At 42.8% G+C, this 22184-nt stretch overlaps 1 protein-coding gene across 6 annotated transcripts in view; it reads right to left on the bottom strand.

Moving 5' to 3' along the window:
• MTUS2 (microtubule associated scaffold protein 2) overlaps positions 1-22184 on the bottom strand; it is a 701667-nt gene that overhangs the window by 228497 nt on the left and 450986 nt on the right. The gene's annotated exons all lie outside the window — the stretch shown is intronic.

Below are 22184 nucleotides of genomic sequence, written 5' to 3' on the forward strand. Positions count from 1 at the left end.
CTGAGAATGATGTTTTCCAGTTTCATCCATGTCCCTACAAAGGACACGAACTCATCATTTTTTATGGCTGCATAGTATTCCATGGTGTATATGTGCCACATTTTCTTAATCCAGTCTATTGTTGTTGGACATTTGGGTTGGTTCCAAGTCTTTGCTATTGTGAATAGTGCCGCAATAAACATACGTGTGCATGTGTCTTTATAGCAGCATGATTTATAGTCCTTTGGGTATATACCCAGTAATGGGATGGCTGGGTCAAATGGTATTTCTCGTTCGAGATCCCTGAGGAATCGCCACACTGACTTCCACAATGGTTGAACTAGTTTACAGTCCCACCAACAGTGTAAAAGTGTTCCTATTTCTCCACATCCTCTCCAGCACCTGTTGTTTCCTGATTTTTTAATGATGGCCATTCTAACTGGTGTGAGATGGTATCTCACTGTGGTTTTGATTTGCATTTCTCTGATGGCCAGTGATGATGAGCATTTCTTCATGTGTTTTTTGGCTGCATAAATGTCTTCTTTTGAGAAGTGTCTGTTCATGTCCTTTGCCCACTTTTTGATGGGGTTGTTTGTTTTTTTCTTGTAAATTTGTTTGAGTTCATTGTAGATTCTGGATATTAGCCCAGGATACAAAACAATGTACAAAAATCACAAGCATTCTTGTACACCAATCACAGACAAACAGAGAGCCAAATCATGAGTGAACTCCCATTCACAATTGCTTCAAACAGAATAAAATACCTAGGAATCCAACTTACAAGGGATGTGAAGGACCTCTTCAAGGAGAACTACAAACCACTGCTCAATGAAATAAAACAGGATACAAACAAATGGAAGAACATTCCATGCTCATGGGTTGGAAGAATCAATATCGTGAAAGTGGCCATACTGCCCAAGGTAATTTATAGATTCAATGCCGTCCCCATCAAGCTACCAATGACTTTCTTCACAGAATTGGAAAAATCTACTTTAAAGTTCATATGGAACCAAAAAAGAGCTCGCATCGCCAAGTCAATCCTAAGCCAAAAGAACAAAGCTGGAGGCATCACACTACCTGACTTTAAACTATACTACAAGGCTACAGTAACCAAAACAGCATGGTACTGGTACCACAACAGAGACATAGATCAATGGAACAGAACAGAGCCCTCAGAAATGATGCCACATATCTACAACTATCTGATCTTTGACAAACCTCACAAAAACAAGAAATGGGGAAAGGATTCCCTATTTAATAAATGGTGCTGGGAAAACTGGCTAGCCATATGTAGAAAGCTGAAACTGGATCCCTTCCTTACACCTTATACAAAAATTAATTCAAGATGGATTAAAGACTTAAATGTTAGACCTAAAACTATTAAAATCCTACAAGAAAACCTAGGCAATACCATTCAGGACATAGGCGTGGGCGAGGACTTCATGTCTAAAACACCAAAAGCAATGGCAACAAAAGCCAAAATTGACAAATGGGATCTAATTAAACTAAAGATCTTCTGCACAGCAAAAGAAACTACCATCAGAGTGAACAGGCAACCTACAGAGTGGGAGAAAATTTTCGCAACCTACTCATCTGAAAGTGAGCATATCTTAACAGTACCAAGAAAGAACAAGAAGAGTTCAGCCCAAGGGGATATGGGAAGGCACTAACAGAGACATTCAAGGTGGGTTTTGACAGTTGGGTGGGACTTGGATCTGTAAAGACAGGGAAAAACTGTGAAGGAGAAGGGATGGCATGAGTAAAGACCCAGCATTAGGGAAGTGCATGATTGGCAAGGAGTCTAGTTTGGTTGAACAGTAAAATTCGGGAGGAAAAATGGAAAATTCAGGAAGAAAGATAGATGGAGGAAGATAGTAGCAGACTCCTCTCATAAACTCTCACTCATCCACCTTCACTCAGAAGCTGTTTCAGGGACAGAAAGTATAAGTTAGGCCCTAATTAGAAAAAGTTGCCAATGGTGGATGCTGGCAGAAACCGAGAGAAGAGGAATCCTTTACTAGGAGATCAGGAAGCCAGAATGCATTTCAAATATTTACTTCCAGTCCTATTTTTAAAGGCACAGACTAGAAGGATGCTTAAGGTTACAGGCCCCAGGAGAATTTGAAATAAAGAAGAGGATATCTTTAACTTTAAATTTCTAACTTTACTTTCAATAGCAGAATGCCTCTGAAACTCTTCAGTTTACAAACTTAGTTGGGTAAAGTCAATAACATTTACAAGGGACAGAGAAGATGCTCTCTGATGGTGACAGGTAACAAGGAAGATCCCCAGGCTTGCCCTGAGAGCATGCCACAGCTCCCTGATGCGGCTCATGTGCCTGCCATCTGCTCAGGTGGCTGTGTGCCTGTCAGAGGGCTGTGCCAGCTTCAATAGCAATAGATGCCACCAGACACAGGATAAAGAGCAGCAGCTGCTCGACAGAAAGGGTCTTGTGATGCTGAGAGCTCACAGGGCCAGCCGCATGAGCTTCCATACACAGGGAGCCTGTGCTCATGCTCGGGGCATGGTACCAGCCCCACATGCCTGTCCACATTGTTCCTCCCCATAGGGAGAGATGAAACTTCAGAGAACTAGAAACTCAGAGAATGCCAGGGGGAGACCTCAAAGAGGGGGAGTTCCCATTTGTGCCTCTCCACCTCCATCCCTTTTCCCAGAGAGTTTCTCTCTGCTGAACTGCTTAGCCCTCAGGGATTTGCTGTCACTAAACTGTGCTTGGCTCCGACTCGCTTGGCTCTAAGAAGTAGTGCTAGAAACTTGCTCATGTTTTGTGACAGGCATGCGGCAGAGGATGCTGTCCACCGCGCCTGAGACCTCCCTTTGGGGCCAGACTCCTCCTGATGGGGGTGCTTTACCTCAGGGGCCCCATGAATCTTTCAACACATGGTTTTTTGCTCTTTGATTTGGCTGCCTCTAGCAGGTCCCTGTGGTATGCATTTTTAAAATGGTGGTAAAAACACTTTATAACAGACCTGCCCTCTTAAACGGCAAGTGTGCAATCCTGCTTTGTTAACCCTAGGCATAAACCTGTACAGCAGCTCTCTGTATTCATGCTGCATACATGAAACTTTATACCCAATGAATGGCAGCACCCCCACCTCCCCTTCCTGTAGCCCCTGGCAACCACCATTCCACTGGTCTGCTTCTATGAGTTTGGCCTTTTTAGATACCTCATGTAGTTGAGATCACACAGTATCTGTGCTTCTGTGACTGGCTTATTTCACTTAGGATAATGTCCTCAAAATTCATCTATGTTGTCAAAAATGGCAGATTTTTCTTCTTTTTCAAAGGCCCTATGGTATTCCGCTTTATGTAGATACCACATTTAAAGACAATCCATTCATCTGTTGATATTCGTTTCCACATCTTGGCTATTGTGAATAGTGCCACAATGAACGTGAGAGTGTAAATATCTCTTTGAGACCCCGATTTCAACACTTTTGAGTATATACCCAGAAGTGGGACTGCTGGATCATATGGTAGTTCTAGTGTTAATTTTTCAAGGAACCAGTGAACTGTTTTCCGTAATGGCTGCACCATTTTACACCCTCACTGACAGTATACAAAGGTTCCTATTTCTCCACGTCTTCACCAACATGTGTTATCTTTTGTCCTTTTAATAAGAGCCATCCTAACAGGTGTTAAATGTTATCTTTGTGGTGTGGTATTCATTTTGGATGTGCTGATGTTAACTCTGGCTTCGTATCATTTTCTTACCTTTGTTATTTCTTCCCATGATTTCCTTATCTTTTTTTTAAATTTTACTTTATTTTTTGAAACTTGAGGAATGTAAAACCAATAAAGCTGTCCCTGATTTACATTATCAATCCCTCGAATCTCAGTTGCCTTTTAGGAAAGAGCAATGATGGCTTAAGACAAATTAGCGGACTTTTATCCACTCTCCAGTAGGGAAAGGCAGATTCTTCTCCAGGAAGAGACTGAGCTATGAATCTGACCTAAGGACAAATGGGCACTGGGGAATGACTGTTAGTTGTTAAGCTAATATTCTGTCAAATTTAATTCTGACCTGACTATATTCATTAATTTTATTATACTAGTTACTGAGCATTTTCCTGAGACACTGTTCTGCCCCTGTCCTGCCCCTGTCCAATTCTGGAGCTCATGTTCTTGTAGTTGGGGATAGACAATAAATATAAAATAGCATAAAGAGAGGACAAGGCAGGAGGATTGCTTGAAGCCAGGACTTTGAGACCAGCCTGGGCAACATAGGGAGACCCTGTCTCTACAAAAAATAAAAAATGTAAAAAGCTGGGCATTGTGGTGCACCTGTAGCCCCAGCTACTCAAGAGGCTGAGGTAGGAGGATTGCTGAAGCCTAGGAGTTTGAGGCTGCAGTGAGCTATGATCGCATAACTGGACTGTTGCCTGGGATCCTGGACAACATGGAGAGACCCTGCCTCCAAGAAAGAAATAGAATAATTACAGAATAGAATTCCATAGCATGCTATACAGTGCAAAATGCCATGAAAAAAAAAAAAACAGAGCAGAGTGTGGGGTAGAGGTTGTGACCTGGGGAAGGCCTCACCATGGAGGGCTGTGGAAAGATAAGACTGGAAGGAGGTGAGGGAGAAGACAAGAGAAGAATGAGGGCAGGGCTCAGGCCAGCAAAGGGACAAGCATGGCTGCCACAGACAGGAGGAGGAGAAAGCGGAGCATTTGATCTGAATGGGGATGAGGGGGACTTGGAGGGACTCGGGAGCATCGTGAAGACTCGACTTTCACACACACAGAGTAAAACGGGAGTCATTGGAGGGACACGGCTTGACCCTCAGTCTCTCCCTGTCCCTTGACTCCTTTCTAAAACTGAGCTGAGCATCCTTTATCTATTTTTTCAAAAGGCCTGTTCCTCAAATCTGCTGTCCATCTCAAAAAACATTCTCTTTTCTATTTCACAAAAACTTTCAAAGAGCTTATTGTCCCTTCCTCATTCTTGCTACTCATTCATTCCTTAAATCTGATGCCTATCATACACCGGGGCCTGTCGGGGGGTGGGGAGCTAGGGGAGGGAGAGCATTAGGAGAAATACCTAATGTAGATGACGAGTTGATGGGTGCAGCAAACCACCATGACAGGTGTATACTTATGTAACAAACCTGCACATTCTGCACATGTACCCCAGAACCTGAAGTATATTAAAAAAAATCTGATGTCTACCTTCAGATTACCTTCCTTAGGATTCTAAATGATCTCTTAGTTACCAAATACAATAGTCTTTCACCTGTTTTCATTTTCCCAGCTGGTGTGCAGCACCAGAAGCTTCTGAGCACCCCTACCTCCTCTGACTCAGTGGTCCCTTCCTGTCTCCCACCACTCTTTCTTTCTCATTCACTGGATGTCCTTTCTCCCCACAGCCCTCGGACGTAGGCCTCCCTGCTGGTCCACAGACTTTCTTTTCTTTTCCTACACCCTCTCCTTTGGGGGCTTCATCCCTTGGATCTCGTGATATCAACCATGAACCCATGTGATTCCCATATGGTCATAGAGAATCCCAGCCCATCTTCAAGGAATCAGTCCCACATTGTAATGTGCCGGCTGGAACAACCTGGTGAACTTTCAAACTCTACATGTTTACTTATTCAATTCATGCATTTATTCAATAAACAACTGATAGCTCTGGGCCAGGCCCTGCCCTAGGTAGGAGACACAGGGAAAATGTGGGCCTGTCTTCACATAACTTACATTGCAGCAGGGGTGACAGGCCACAAACAAGTCCAGACAAAATCACCACACACTGTGATTTGTTATGAAAGAAACACAAGGGACAGAACTAGAAAGGGCACTCAAGGGTGGAAGAGGGGAAACCCACTTTGGAAGGCGTGGTTGGGAGGACCTCTTGGAGGAGTTGGCATTTACAACAAACATTCCTCTCAGCTGCGCCCACCTCCTTTATGTATTATTGACATCATTGTTACAGAAACCTAGAAATAAAGCATCAGAATCGTCCTTGAACATATCTTTCCTTTGTATATACCAATGCAAGTCAGTACGCTTGTTTCCCTTATGGACTTCACATATAAATCCCAACTCTGCACCTGTGATGGGCACCAGGTTAGCCCTTAGTGCCTCTTGCTGAGACAATGGCACCAGCTCCTCTTCTTCCCCGGCTCCTTCATTCAGATCATCCTCCTCCCTGTGCCTGTCATTCAGTCTGAAGCACAGATGACTCAATGTAGTCTTCTAAATAAAGTCCAAACTGTTCTTTCTGGCATCTGAATCTTTCCCATCCGATGTCCTGCTACCACATCAGGCACAGTGTAAACCCTAGGCAGGTAGGATTCCATCCCATGGCTTACTGTCCTACTTACTTCATACAAGGCTGTGCTTGAGATATCCACTGTCCAAGCAAATAAATTACTGGCTACAAATCTGTCCCAGGGGGCCACTTCCTATCATAGCCACATCTTTTTCCCAATTCTTGAACCCACAGACTCTCTAAAAGCTTCACACTTTTTGCAACTGCTCCTGGGAATGAAGTCACAGTGGGCATGACCGAGGTGGGCCATGCATAGTTTAAAAGTTAGGGATCATCTATAATATAGTATGATCATTTTCTAAAACTTTTCAAAACAACATGCAGAAAGATAAAAATCAGAGTTTATCAAAATTTAATGGTTTTATTTGGTGGGGGGGGGGGAGATAATTTCTGTCAAAGCACCACTACTCTTTTCCCCAAGAGAGGGTGCCATTTACCTAATAATTTTCCTCTGTCATCATTTAGTTTTTACTTTGGCTTCATAGTAAGCATTAATCTCTGGGTTTGATAAAGTTTGAAAGGCTAATAGTTAAGTGGTTAGGACTGCTTGGGTTCAGATCTCGGCTCTGTCTCTTACTTGTGTCTGACTTTGGACAAGTTGCTTAATCCCTCTGTGCTTCATTTCTTCATCCTTAAAATGGGGTAAAAGTGGTACCTAATTATTGGAATTGTTGTATGAAAAGAGTCATTAGACTAAAGTGCTTAGAATATTGCCCAGAACGTATCAGCACTCAGTGGTAATGCCACAGATATCACCCCCATTAACACAACATGGAGCCTTAGTCACAGCCCATCAGTCTTTTGACTTCCCTTTTCTTCTGCCACTGGTCCTCCTATGGCTTCATATCTTTCCAGGGCAATAACTATGATCACTCTCAGTGGTCTGGCTCGGAAGAGGCAACCCTGGAGAATGGCGGTGCTTTTTCCATCTGTCTTTACTCAGCATCCTAAGTCCGAGTGAAAAAGGGAGAAACACATAGGATGCTGATTTGGTTTTGATGTGTGTCCCCACCAAATCTCATGTTGAAATGTAATCCCCAGTGTTGGAGGTGGGCCTGGTGGGAGGTGTTTGAATCATGGCAGTGGATTCCTCATGAATGGCTTAACCCATCTCCTTGGAGATAAGTTCTCATGAAGCCTGGTTTTGTAAAAGTTTGTAGCAGACCCTCTCCTTGTTCCTGCTTTTGCCATGTAAAGTTCCTGCTCCCGCTTAGCCTTCTGCCATGAGTGAAAGCTCCTTGAAGCCTCTCTAGAAGCTACGCTGATATCAGTGCCATGCTTCCTGTAAAGCCTGCAGAACGATGAGCCAATTCAATCTCTTCTTCTAAATTTATAAATTACCCAGGCTCCGGTATTTCTTCATGGCTATACAAGAATAATCTAATATGGAAAACTAGTATTGAGGAGTAGGGCATTGCTATACAGATATTGAAAATGTGGAAGCAGCGTTGAAACTGGTTGACAGACAGAGGTTGAAAGAGTTTGGAAGGCTCAGAAGAAGACTGGAAGACGAGGGAAAGTTTGTCATTTCTTAGAGACCATTGAAATAGCTGTGCCCAAAATGCTGATAGTGATATGGACAGTGAAATCTAGGCTGACAAAGTCCCAGATGGAAATGAGGAATGGATTGGAATCTGCAGCAAAGGTCATCCATGTTACAACTTTGTAAAGAACTTGGCTGCATTCTGTTCATGCCCTAGGGATGTGTGGAAGTTTGAACTAATGAGTGATGATTTATAGTATCTGGTGGAAGAAATTTCTCAACAGCAGTGTCTAAGGTGTAGCCTGGCTGCTTCTAACAGCCTATGCCCAGATGTGGGAGCAACTAAATGACTTAAAGTTGAAATTCATATTTAAAAGGGAAGCAGTGCATAAACGTTTAGAAAATTTGCAGCCTGGTCATGTGGCAGATAAAAAGTAAAGAGGAATTCAATCAGACTATGGAGCAACCACTTGCTAGACATATCTGTATAAATAAAAGGGAGCCAAGTGCTAATATCCAAGGCAATGGGAAAAAGACCTCAAATGCATTTCAGAGACCTTCATGGCAGCCCTCCCATCACAGGCCCAGAGGCCTAGGAGGGAAGAATGGTTTTGTGGGCCAGGCTCAGGGTCCTGCTGCCCTGTGCAGCCTTGGGATATTGCTCCCTGCATCCCAGTAACTGTGGCTCCAACCTTGGCTCAAAGGGTCCCAGGTACAGCTCAGGCTGCTGCTTCAGAGGGTGCAAGCTGTAAGCCTTGGCAGCTTCCATGTGGTGTTAAGCCTTCAGGTACATAGAAGAGTATAAGAGTTGAGGTTTGGGAGCCTCCGCCTAGGTTTCAGAGGATGCATAGAAAAGCCTGGATATCCAGGTGGGAGCCTGCTGCAAGGTCAGAGCCCTCACAAAGAACTCTACTAGGGCAGAGCCAATGGGAAATGTGGGGTTGGAGCCCCCACACAGAGTCCCCAGTGGGGCACTGCCTAGGGGAGCTGTGGGAAGGGGGCCACCATCCTCCAGACCCCAGAATGGTAGATCCACTGGCAGCCTGCACCTCTCAGCATGGAAAAGCCACAGGCACTCAACTCCAGCCCATGAGAGCAGCCTTGGAGACTAAACCCTGCAAAGCCACAGTGGGGGAGCTACCTAAGGCCTTGGGAGCTCACCCCATGCACTAGTGTCCCTGGATGTGGGACATGGAGTCAAAGGAGATTATTTTGGAGCTTTAAGATTTAGTGACTACCCTGCTGGGTTTTGGACTCTTGTGGGGCCTATTGCCCCTTTCTTTAGGCCAATTTCTCCCTTTTGGAATGGGAATGCTTACTCAGTGCCTGTTATTACCATTGTATATTGGAAGTCGATAATTTGTTTGTTATTTTACAGGCTCATCAGTGGAAGGGACGTGCCTTGCCTCAGATGAGACTTTGAACTTTGGACTTTTTTAGTGATGTTAAAATGAGTTGAGACTTTTGGGGGACTATGTGCAGGGGATAATTATATTCTGCAATGTGAGAAGGACATGAGATTTGGAGGCCAGGGGTGGGATGATATGGTTTGGATCTGTGTCCCCACCAAATCTCATGTTGAAATGTAATCCCCAGTGTTGGAGGTAGGGCCTGGTGGGGGGTGTTTAGATCATGGGGGCAGATCCCTCATGAATGGCTTGGGCCATCCCCTTGGTGATGAGTGAGTGAGTTCTCATGAGATTCGGTTTTGTAAAAGTGTGTGGCACCTACCCCCACCCCTCGATTCTCTCTCTTGCTCCTGTTTCTGCCATGTGATGTGCCTGCTCCTGCTTTGTCTTCTGCCATGAGTAAAAACTCCCTGAGGCCTCCCCAGAAGCTGAGCTGATACCAGTGTCATGCTTTCTGTAAAGCCTGCAGAACTGTGAGTCAATTAAATCCCCTTTCTTTATTAGTTTCTTAGTCTCAGGTATTTATTTATGGCAATGCAAGAACAGCCTAACAGAGATGCATTTCACTACTCCCCATTCATCCAGAGAAAATATTAACTTCTCACTAAGCCAGAAGGGGGCCTTGGGTCTTTCTCAACACAGAACTCCAGGAGCCCAATAAAGAATTCCAGCCCTAGACCAGAGACCACACCCTTGTCTATACCTAATGTCCTGATCAAGAGGAAGACATACTTCTATAGCTCAGGGGCTGGGAAGAAGATGGTAACTCTAGGTCCACAGGAACTTACTGGATTCCTGCTATAGGGTCTAGTATCCTTGAGCTCTTCTGGACAGGCTTTGAAAGCAAAGTCTTTAACAGTAATAAGAGTGCCATATAGTACAGTCAAACACTATAGGCTCTGCCCAAGTCCCATTCCAGCTTTGAAACATACTAGTAACATTCTTTTAAGAAAACGAATTAATCCTCTATTGTTAAATGGCTTGTTTACCTTCTGTCATTAGACTCATCTGAGAATTAAATGAGGAAGTGCATATAAAGCACTTTACAAAGTGCCTGGCACACAATACATGTTAGCTGACACCATCAGTACCAGCACCAGCAGAAGCAGTTCTCTTTCATCAGCTGTCATTTCTTCAGGATTCCCATCTGTCCCACAAGACCCCAGATGGCACCACATTTTATGAGATCCTGTCTCATGCAAGCCCCTATAGCAAGCCTTATGGAAATACCTTCAAGTCATCCCTAACTTCACCAGATGAACAATTCAAGCGAATGATTTCTGCAAGTGGCAGGTATTGACACTGACAGTCCTCCCCACCTTCACAAGCTTCTACTGCTCTAGGAGGTAGTTTTCCCAGGGCCTGACTGACTGAGGACCTCGGCATCTCAGCATCTCAGAGCTAGTCATAATTCCTTCAAACTTACTTTTTTTTTTTTTACACTAATCACAATTTAATCATTTTAGGGGGGAAGAAAAAGTTCTCCTGCTGTTTATCCATCCCCTCAACCACCCAGACACTCCAGAGAAGCTTCCATATCTCCTCTGGAGTCCATTTTAATCTATGACAAAAAGAGTCATCTTTCTTATTTCTTTTCAGGAAACGGGAAATATGGGTGCAGATGAACTGGTAAAATGAGACTTATAGTCCAGGGACACAAATGTAAAAGGGAAAGGAGGCCCAAATCTGAAAGAGCTGTGGCATTCTGCAACCACAGGCAAGTCTAGCAGTTCTTCACAGCCCAATTAAATGCCACCTTCTCTATGATTCAGTTTCCCTGTGGATAACAGAACTACTTTAAGAAAGACAGAGCTGGTTAACAAAGAAGGCAAATGCCAGGAGTGCTAACACTGACTCTCTCAAAGTTATAGAAGTAATCGTAGAAGATCAAAGCCAGCATCACCCAGCCCAGGACTCCTGAACTTCAGGCACATAAATGGCTTAAAGCTTTCTTTTGATTTGGGAAATTTTCTTTAATATTTGCCCAGTCACATTCATATAGGAGAAAATTTAGTCAAATATTGATGGAGGTTAGTTACTTAAAAGACCAAAGGCTAATATATCAAGAGACCTTTGAGTAATTAAAGGCAACTTTTTACCATTCCTCTTTTATATCAATTAGACCCATTGTAATAAATCCCTTTTCCCTATCTGAAGTACTTAAAAGCCTGAGCCATCATCCATGAACATTCTAACTTTAGTTCATCATTGTCTGAATCTTTTAGTAGTTAATACCTTGGGGAAAATATTTAAACTGAAGCATTTTAATTATATGCTTAGTGTGGAAGTTGTTAAAAGATAAGAGCATCTGATGTGAACCCAATTTAAATTCTGCTGAAGTTATTAATATGGTATAAAATTATAGAAATGATCAAGGGCTTATATAGTAGCTTTTATTAATAGAGCAATAAGAAAGTTTAGGTGCTCTATTTCTGTAGCTTGGATTTTTTCTGTTCTAAAATAGTCTACTTTTGTGTCAGAGATCTGATTAGTATGTTGAGGCTTCTGAGGGACTTGTGGATTATTACATGTCAGATACTGCTTTAGTCAGCCACTTTTGAAAGCTAACCAAGTTCAAATCCTGAGAAACCAAGTCAAATGCTGAAAAGGGGATCACTGTACCTGAGCCCTAAACCCCTTTCCTGTGTATGTATGAACACTTCAGGGACTGCGAGAAGGAGTCAGATTGTACCATCTGGTTGAGATTTCTTGCACTCTTAAAAAGAATCCTTTGACTTAGCTTCTGGGGAATATGAAATCTTTAAAGGAGAAGAAACTGAACAGTCTCCTAGGAAATACACCGCATATTGGCCTTAAGGAGGTATGACAACTTGTAAGTCAAACTAATATTTATTCCTTGAACTTGAAGCTAGTTTCTCTCCCCTCTTGGGAGCTAGAAAACTCCCTCTCTTCTTTCAGGGTCCAGGTGGATGATAATCTTCCTTTTTTTCTTGTTCAGCACACTGATTTTATTGCCCGACACAGCTGCAGGACTCTTTCCCTTTAGCCTGGAGTTTTTCAACAGCAGCACTACCCACATCTTGGACCAGATAATTCTTTACTGGGGGCAGGAGTGCTGCCCCGTGTATTGTAAGACGTTTAGCAACAACCCCGGCCTCTACCCACTAGATGCCAGTAGCAATTTCCCTTTCTCTCCATACCCAAGTTGTAACAATTAAAAAATGTCTCTAGACTTTGTCAAATGTCTTCCAAGGGGAACACTGCCCCGATTAAGAACCACTGCTCTAGATGAATAAAGGACTGAAAGATTTATCCAAAATACAGTCCTTACTTGTCTCAGTGTAAAATGAGACTGGTAGCATAAAAAAATCCTGCTGAGTTAGCTTTCTAGCTAAAAGCATTCACTCATTTTGTTGGTGAGTGTTAATTCTTCAGCTACATGGGGACTATATAGTGTTTTCAATATTCAACCATGTTTTAACCCATTTATGCCAGAGGCTGTAAATTTTTTTGTGTGAAAAATCAGACATTGGCAATGACATTGAGTGGTAGGATATAAATAACTCCCACAAGCTTAGCGTTCCAGTAATGGAACACTAGGCATAAATGGGTTCATGACTGTTCAGTGGTAGTGCCTCTTCTGCTTTTCATATTTATTTTCTGCTCAGTCTCAATTAGAAACTGGGGAATAGGACTGAACTTGTCTGACAGCCTTGGTCCAAAACCTTAATCTTCAGGAGCTGTACTAAAGTCCAAAGAAAAAATATCTTGAAAACATAAATAGCAACTGATTTCAACTGAAACTGTGTTGTGTTCTATTGGGGAGCCCAGTGGAAAACAGATGGTGCTGCCTTTCAAGCAACTTAAATCATCATGGTTTAGTGGAGAAGATTTCATTCACTGAAAGCATCCTATGGCTATACAGAGAAATAAACAGTTTTAAAAGTGCTAAAATTACTAGACTCATCTATCAAAACAAAGTGAATTCTCTTCTTTGCTCTGGCTGTTGGCTTTGATGAAAGCAGAGTGTGGTCACTGGGTTCCACGGTCACCGGGCACCATGGCAGATGCTGCCACAGCACTGGGTACACAGCAACTCTGGGACCGTGACCTGCCTCAACCTGTGTGCTCATTTGTAACATCAGAAAAGCAAGCACTGTTGGGACTGAAAAATCATGTATAGAGTATGTGATATGTGGTACACACTAAAGAAAGGTTAGGCTCCCCTCTCCTAGCCTCTGAAAGTTTATGATGATTTTTTCCTTGAAAGCCTTCTTTAACAGAAAATGTCAAACATCAAGAGACCTATTTTTATTCATTTTTATTGGTAACACTTTGATGGGTGTCTGCTGTCCCAGCTATCATCCATGGAAAATAAAATCACAGACATCTTAAAATCTATCATAAAATCATTTGAGCAAATAGTATTCAAACTGTTTTTGCAAATTATCATAAACAGGCTAATACATAAACTTTACCATCTTTTTAAAGCCTCTACATTTTTGGGTGATATAAACAAAGGCTTAAGTTTATCCCTTTCCTGAGGGCAATTCCCCCAAGAAAGATGCCAGCAGCTTCAACACCAAGTCTTAAGCAGGGAAGAGACAGGTGTGTCTCTTTGCCTCTGAATTTTATGACTCTGATATTGTTCGGTCCCTCGTGAACTTGAATTCTTCTACACACTCTTCTCTCTCTTCAGTTGCTTTCTTCTTGAGGTGCTCCAATAAAGGCGTATCTCCTGCTGGTTGATCATGAGGGGGCCACCCAGACACGAGCAAACACTTCAGTCACCCTGTCTTTCCACAGGGCAGGGTGACTGACCAGCTGTGCGCAGGGGCAGAACTATCACACACATTCTACCTTCTCTCCACTCTCCACCCCCACCCTGAGCAGTGGTGGGCTAATAGTTTCTTTTTCACTTTTTGTTTTTGTTATTGTTTTAAAAAATACATGCAATTGAAAAATGTTTGTAAGTGGAAAATAAGTAAAAGTATCTATTATTCATAGAACTTAGAACTCATAAACTAAGGTAGATATGCTGACGCATTTTAATCAATAGCAGGACCTTTATTAGTCTGGATTCTTTATTCATCTGAACACATGGCTGAAGGGCACAGAATTCTGAGAAAGCTCCTTGACTAAGTGGTGGTGGCTTTGGGCCCCAGGTAGGTCAGTGGGGTGATAACCTGAACCTTCCTTGTTTCCCACCGTGAACAGTGAGACACCAAGGCTGTATACACAGAAAGGAAAGAGTGGGTCAGTCTGCAGCCCTCAGGCTTAAGCAGAAGAGAAATAAATTGTTTCCTAAAATATTTATGAAATGCAACATCTGCTAAGATCTTCTTCTCTAAGGAAACTTCTGCTAAGTTAGGCAGCAGATAGGAACAAAATCCTGGGCTACCCCCAAAAAGAAAATGTTTATTTTAAATAATGGCAAATTCTGAACATACATGTAATCAAGGCATGTGTTGCAGGTCGTATGCTAGGATATCTCCCAAACAGCCATGGCCCCTGGTGGACACACCCTGCAGAATCCAGGACTGTGGATATGATGAATTTGACTCGTGGGATTAGGTTATGTTCTGTGGCACAGTTGACTTTAAGAATGGTAGATGACCTAACCACATGAGCCCTTGAAAAGCAGAGCATTTTTTTTTTTTCCTCCTGGAGGCAGAAGAGAAAGTTGAAGATTCAAAGCACAAGAAGAATTCAACACACTGTCGCTGGCTTGAAGGCGGGGGACCACATAGCAAGGAATGCAGGCAGCCTCTAGCTGCTGGGCAAGCAAAGGGTACCTCAGTCCTACAACCGCAAGGATGTGAATCCTCCCAATGATCTGAATGAGCTGAGAAGTGGATTATTCCCCAGAGCCTGAAGATGAGAACTCATTCCATTGAATGCCTTGATTCCAGCCTTTGAGAGCCTGAGCAGAGAACTCAGCTCTTCTATATGTGAGCTACTCAATAGGTGTTTTTAGCGGCTAAGTGTGTGCTAATTAATTAGGCAGCAATAGAAAACTCCTAAAAATTCTTTTCAGTGCTGGTCCTACATAGTGCTGAGTAGAGGTGGCTTCAGGGAAAGAGTACCTGCAGGAGAGGGACAAGACCGTGAGCCCTCAACCTGCAGTGCCCAGTGGCCCATGGACTCTTGAGGCCACCCTGGCCCCCTGGAGCCATCTGCCTAGTGGAAAGCATGTGGATCCACTACTATAAGCTAGGTGGTCTCAGAAAAATTTCAGAATATTTTTGAATCTAAGTTTTCTCCTCATCTGCAAAATGGGTTCTGGTAAAAATGAAAAGAAATAACCTAAAACATCCAGCAGAGTCCCTGACATGTCAGTAGGTATTCAGTGAACGTTACCTTCCTTCCTTCAGTCTCTTTGCCAACCTCCTCTTTCTAAAATATAAATTATTCCCAGTTGATGACCTTTCAATGATTCCCCATCTCTTATAAAATAAAATCCAAACTCCTTTTGAGATCAAATAAGGCCACTCCCTCCTTCACGTTAAGTTCCAACAACACTGGATTGTTGATCATGCTGTAACTATGCCATGATTTTTTATTTGCTCTACCTGGGATGCCTTTCGCATTCTGTGCCTGCCAGGTGAACTCTGTTTCATTCATTAAAATCCAGCTCAGGCATTACAACCACGGGAAACTATTCTGGGAAGGTAGCAGAAGATGGTGATGACATCTTGCTCCGAGGCACCAAAGTCCTCTGCCCATACAGCATATAGCCTTTCCATTCCCCACGTGGTGGCATTAGGGAGTTTGGACTCCATTCTGAAGGCAACACGAAGCCACTGCAAGTTTTCAATAAAGGACTGACATGGTCATGTGTACATTTTGGAAAGATGACCAGGGCTGTAGAGTGGGAAAATGGATTTGAACAGGGCAAGACCAAGGGCAAGGAAAGAATGAGAACCTGGTCCAGTAGGTTGATGAGACAAAGGAAGGGTCCCAGCTAAGCAGTGTCCCAGGGCAGGGAAATGCACCTGGGAGATGGCGACAGTAAATATACGTATAGGTATATAGTAAAGAATACCCAGGTCCATCTTTTATTTTGCAACAATGGAAGTCAGGCCAGAAGAAGGCAACCTCTAGGAGGAAGTACCTGGAAGCAGGTGAGAGGAGCTGATTCTACTGTTGACAAGTCACTGTTGGTTTGAGAATACCTGCTTGGATAAGGTCTAAATGGTTGAGATACGCTAATGAGCCCCGATTTGGAGGAGGAACTCCAAGTCGTGGAGGGTCCTGAATGAGGTATGAAGACAGTGCATTTAAAGCAGAGGAAGCTGGTGTAGGATCAATGAAGAGCAAACCACAGCACTTAGAAACTACTTGTTAGAGATGCTGTTTGTTTTTGCAAAGTGGCAAACACTCTCAAACGCTAGAATTAAGTCTTCTATTTATTTTCTCCTCTGTTTTTAGCCGATGAAATATGAGTCTATCTTGTTCACAATGACCTCAGTGCCAGCTACATGTGCAGACCCAGAAGAGATTTAGGACATGAAAGTGTGACGATAGGAAGGAGGCCCTGCCCTTGTCCCTCCGTGGTGCTTTGCCCTCCTTGCCCACTCTGGGCTCAGCCCACGCCTCTCTCTGTGGCCCCTCTGGCTCTGAGCTTCATCTCACAGACCTCGTCTTACAGGGCTTGGCACCTGGCCCCCTTCAGTGTCTCAGTCCTGACCACTGCTCTTCCCCAATAAGCCAGCCCAGGATGAGATGCCCCACTGTGGCCACCAGATTCCTCTCTCCAAGTCACTGCATGGGGACACAGACAGCCCACACTGGGCACCAGCTCCCCTTTGTTAATGGCCCCAACTGCCATTGGGATAAGCTCTGTATCACAACACAGCTGGGATCCCTAACAAGTTCTTTTCATATCTGATTTATCATCTCGGTATTACGCTAATACTCCAGTGCCCTTCTAAGATGACGCCACTGTCATACCGCCTGGGGCCTGGGACAAACAGGAACTAACACTGACCAGAGTACGGATGCCTGTCAAGCTCTTTTATTAAGCACCTACATAGATGAACTCATTTAATCTGTGTAATCTTCTCATTTTATAAAAGCAGACACCAAGGCTGAGTCATTTGAACCAGGCCAGATAATAAAGGCAGTAAATACAGGGTCAGACTTCAAATTCAGGTCTGTCTGACTCCAAAGCTGGAGTGCTTTCAATAATTCAATGCAGCGTGTCCAGAAACTGAAGGCTATTCCTGAATGCCCATTAGCTCTGGGTTCACCTCCTAGGTAGCACTGTCCCTGCTCCTGGAGTTCCCATGACCTTTCAGTCACCCCCTCCCTCACCCCCCAGGCTGTGATCAACAGCTCAGCCTCATAGATAGGAGTTGTGAGTCAAGTCAGCAAACCATGAAACTGTGCTCTCCTATCTCCTTCCACTCAAAATGCAAGATTAAAGTACACTCAAATTCCAAAGGGTAAATCCTAGGATCTTAAAGTTGGTCCTTATGTATGTTTCTTACAGTGTTACTTAGTCTTTGATTTTATTTTCCAGAGAAATGTAAAACTGCCATAGAAAAATGCCACTAATGAGCCAAAGGAAATGTAGAACCAACATTTAATATGGGTGAGTTCTTTAGTTCTGTGTGTAAATAGTCAAAATGTCAATTTTGGATGACAGAATGACAGATGGGCCAGAGGGGGCTGTAAAAAATCCCAGTGGAAACTCATCTAACAGAGGAGGAAATCCTCACTTAATCTTGTCTCAAATGGAAAAGCCCCATGATTAATCTCAGAAATAACACCATGCCTCTATCTGAACCCTTCCATCTTTGCTCTGCTCAGAACACGAGAGCTGCAGCTCCCTTGGCCACTTCTGCTTACATTTGCCTCCAGCTAAGTGGGGTGCAATTACAGGGGCTGCTGTCAGAAAATGTTCACCGGGGAGCTACTTACTGCCGATGCATGTGTGCACTGCTGGGAAAAATCACTTGCTTATAAGCTAGGGGATATTCAGAACTTGGCATCTTTCACGAAAAAATCACAGGGTGCATTTAATTCAAGTAAGCCACTCAGAGAAACAAGCTTTTAAAAAACGATGGCGTGGGAATTATAACTTTAAAAGTACAGAATGAGGGAAGAATGAGAAAGCAAAAAAGCAAGAGGTCCATATCTGTGTAGAGTTGGATTACTAGCATGGCTGGCAGTTGTATATTTCTGGATCAAGAGTATAAAAAGATGAAAAACTGCAGGAAGAGGTGAGGTGGATGCAATCAGAGTTGGCAGTGTTTTCCTATTTCTGTGAAGTGCTCCTCTATTTCTTGTCACAAGTAAAGAATCATTGGTGCAGAGAAAGCTAAATGAATTGGAGGTTTAGGAGATGGGAGAGGAGCTTACTTTTAAACCAAGATGGGATTGGAAAAATTCTTCGTTAATGGTATGTTTTCAGAATAGAAATCCCACTGCCTATGCAAATGAAACACAGAGAAGGCTATGAGCTTCTGGCATCTAGCTTTCCCAGAACAGCAACACGGCCACGTGGCACACATCTTCCAAGTCAGAAACCTCAGTGTTGGTACGACTTGTTGCTGTACTGTACCAAGGTCCATCAAGTCAATTTGATTGACAAATGCCTCTGCCTGTTCCTGCAGAAAATGTTTTTGAAATCCATTTCCCCACTCTATCCCACAGCCTGGGTGCAGGTCCAGGCCATTCTGCCTCTGTCTTCCTGCGTGCCTGTTTCTTCATTACCTCCTTTACTCACTCAATCATACATCTCATTAAAAAGAACATCCTCTGTGCCTCAGGACAGAATGTAAGCCCCAGTGCAGCTAAGCATCTAAGAAGGAAGATATTACACATAGAATAACACTTAAAATTATTCACAGTTAGCCATAATTGCAACCCAACCCTCTCATCCTCATCATGGTCCAGCTTCCCTATCCTGTGTTACTTCTTTTCCAGAACCCATCTCACCTTCTAACACACGATGTCATCTTCAGGCTTATTATGTTTACTTATTTACTTAGTCTTTAATGTGGTTTAGTTGTGTCCCCTCCCAAATCTCGTGAATTCCCACGTGTTGTGGGAGGGACTCAGTGGGAGGTAATTGCATCATGGGGGCAAGTCTTTCCCGTGCTGTTCTGGTGACAGTGAATACGTCTCACGAAATCTGATGGTTTTAAAAAGAGGAGTTCCCCTGCACAAGCTCTCTCTCTCTTTGCCTGCTGCCATCTACGTAAGATGTGACTTGCTCTTCCTCGCCTTCCATCATGATTGTGAGGCCTCTCCAGACATGTGGAACTGTGAGTCCATTAAACCTCTTTTTCTTTATAAATTATCCAGTCTTAGGTATTTCTTCATAGCAGTATGAAAATGGACTAATACAGTCTCCTCCTGTTAGAATGTAAGCCCTCCAGGAATTCTGTCTATTTTATTCACTGATGTATCCCATAGCAAGGACTCAATAAAATTTGTCAAAAAAAATATAAGAATAAATAAAAGAGCTCAGGACAGATGCTGGGCTGGAGGTGGAAAATTGAGAATGGGCAGTAAATAGAGATGGTATATAAAGCCACAGGAGGATGTGATTTTTATTTATTTGTATTTTTAATCTTTTTTTTTTTTTGAGATGGAGTCTTGCTCTGTCACCCACGCTGGAGTGCAATGGCGTGATCTTGGCTCACTGCAAACTCTGCCACCTGGGTTCAAACGATTCTCCTGTCTCAGCCTCCCGAGTAGCTGGGATTACAGGTATGTGCCACCATAGCTGGCTAATTTTTGTATTTTTAGTAGAAACAGGGTTTCACCATGTTGGCCAGGCTGGTTTCAAACTCCTGACCTCAAGTGATTTGCCTGCCTTGGCCTCCCAAAGTGCTAGCATTACAGGCGTGAGCCACTGTGACCAGCCAGGGACGTGATTTTTAGAGAGAGAAAAGAACCCAGGATGAAGCCCTGAGAAAAAAAAAAAAAAAAAAAAAAAAAAAGGCTAAAAATGTAAAATGACAGAAAAGTCCCAAAGAGACACCTTTAGTATAAACATCCAATTCTCTTTCTAGGTTACCCACTGGAAGAATGTTCTCCCTACTTCTATTAGTCCATTTTCATGCTGCTGATAAAGACATACCAGAGACAAGGTAATTTATAAAGGAAAAGAAGCTTAATGGACTCACAGTTCCATGTGGCTGGGGAGGCCTCACAATCATGGCAAAAGGCGAAAGGCAGGTCTTACATGGTGGTAGGCAAGAGAGAATGAGGGCCAAGTGAAAGGGGAAACCCCTTATAAAACCATCAGATCTCGTGAGACTTACTCACTACCATGAGAACAGTATGGGGGAAACTGCCCCCATGGTTCAATTATTTCCCACTGGGTCCCTCCCACAACACGTGGGAATTATGGGAGCCAAAATTCAAGATGAGATTTGGGTGAGGACACAGCCAAACCATATCACTGCTTTAGGGTGAGAAATTCTGGATGTTGGAAGGAGTTTTCTGGCAGCACCTAAAACCATGTGTCCTCTCCTGCCTCCCACATTTTCTAAACATGCAATCCCTGCAGCAATGCTTCACTCACTGCGGCCAGGACACATTTAGACCTACTCCAGAAAAAGTTAACTATCAGGATGAGGCCAAAAGGGTTATGGGTACATCTTATTATCATTTGGTTACATTATTTGTGAATGAGGCCTAGTTTAATGACTCAGCCAGAAAATATAATGAGTCCATGGGAACAAGTATTTCATGGTCTAACTAGGAGCCATGACTTGGAAGTACCTCTCCACTAATTTGTAGAAAGGGGATTACTTAATAGTAATTATTAAGATACCATTATATTACAATAGTATTTAGATAGTAATTATAAAAATACCATTACCTGTAAAGTCAGTTTGGACAGGAGAAGAGGCCCTGGCGTCTGGAAGGCAAAGCAGTTTTATTTCTATGCCAAGCTTGAGTGCAAAGTTCAGAAACATTCCAAGTGTTTTGTTCTAATTTCTCACTATAAACTCAAAACAGTATGGTGGTTCCTCCAAAAATTAAACAGAATTACTGTGTGATCCAGCAATTCCAGCCCTAGGTATATACTCAAAGAACTGAAAGCAGGGACTCAAATAGTAGACTCGTGTTCATAGCAACCTTATTTACAATAGCCAAAAGGTGGAAACAACCCAAATGTCCATTGACAGATAAAAGAATAAACAAAATGCGGTATATGCACGCAATGAAATATTATTCAGCCTCAAAAAGGAAGGAAATTCTGACATATGCTACAACATGGATGAACCTTGAATATACCACGCTCAGGAAAGAACAAATACTGTATCATTCCACTCACAGGAGGTACCTACAGCAGCCAAATTCATAGAGATGAGAAAAGTAGAATAGCGGTTCACAGAGATGAGAAAGTAGAATGGCGGTTGCCAGAAGCTGGGGGGGAGGGATGAATGGGGAGTCAGTGTTTAATGGCACAGAGTTTGTGTTTTGGATGATGAGAATGTCGAGGTAGATGGTGGTGATGCTTGCACAACAATGTAAATGTACTTAGCGCTACTGTACTGTACACTTATTTGATTGGTGTGAAAGTAATCACGGTTTTTGAAAAACTGCAATTACTTTTACACCAATCTAATAAAAATGGTCAAAATGGTAAGTTTTAAAAATGGTTTAAAAACCTCATGCCCATGCCAGATGGTATGGATAATAATAATAATAATTATTATTATTATATTATTATATTATCATAATATAATAATAATAATATTATTATTATTATCATCATCATCATCATCCCAGTTTCACAGGTGAGAAAGCCAAGGCTGAGTGATATTAAGGGGCTTACCTACTTAAGTACAGAGTTTGGATTTGAACTTCAAGTTTTTAAGCCCAAAGCTTGTGCTGTTAATTTTATGCTAAATGATCTTGTTCTTGTATTCACTCAGCAATCTTCACTGAAGTCACATTCACAACTTTATATTATAAATTACCATCTGGTCAGTTTCTTCTTTTTCTACACTTTGAACTCTCAATGAAAAGAGGGGGCATTTCATGTGGAGCAAGAGAATCAGTGACAATGTCTGATAAACCACAAATCCCCT

Source organism: Hylobates moloch, unplaced genomic scaffold (assembly GCF_009828535.3).
Source record: "Hylobates moloch isolate HMO894 unplaced genomic scaffold, HMol_V3 SCAFFOLD_4, whole genome shotgun sequence".
In the NCBI taxonomy this organism is placed as follows: Eukaryota; Metazoa; Chordata; class Mammalia; order Primates; family Hylobatidae; genus Hylobates; species Hylobates moloch.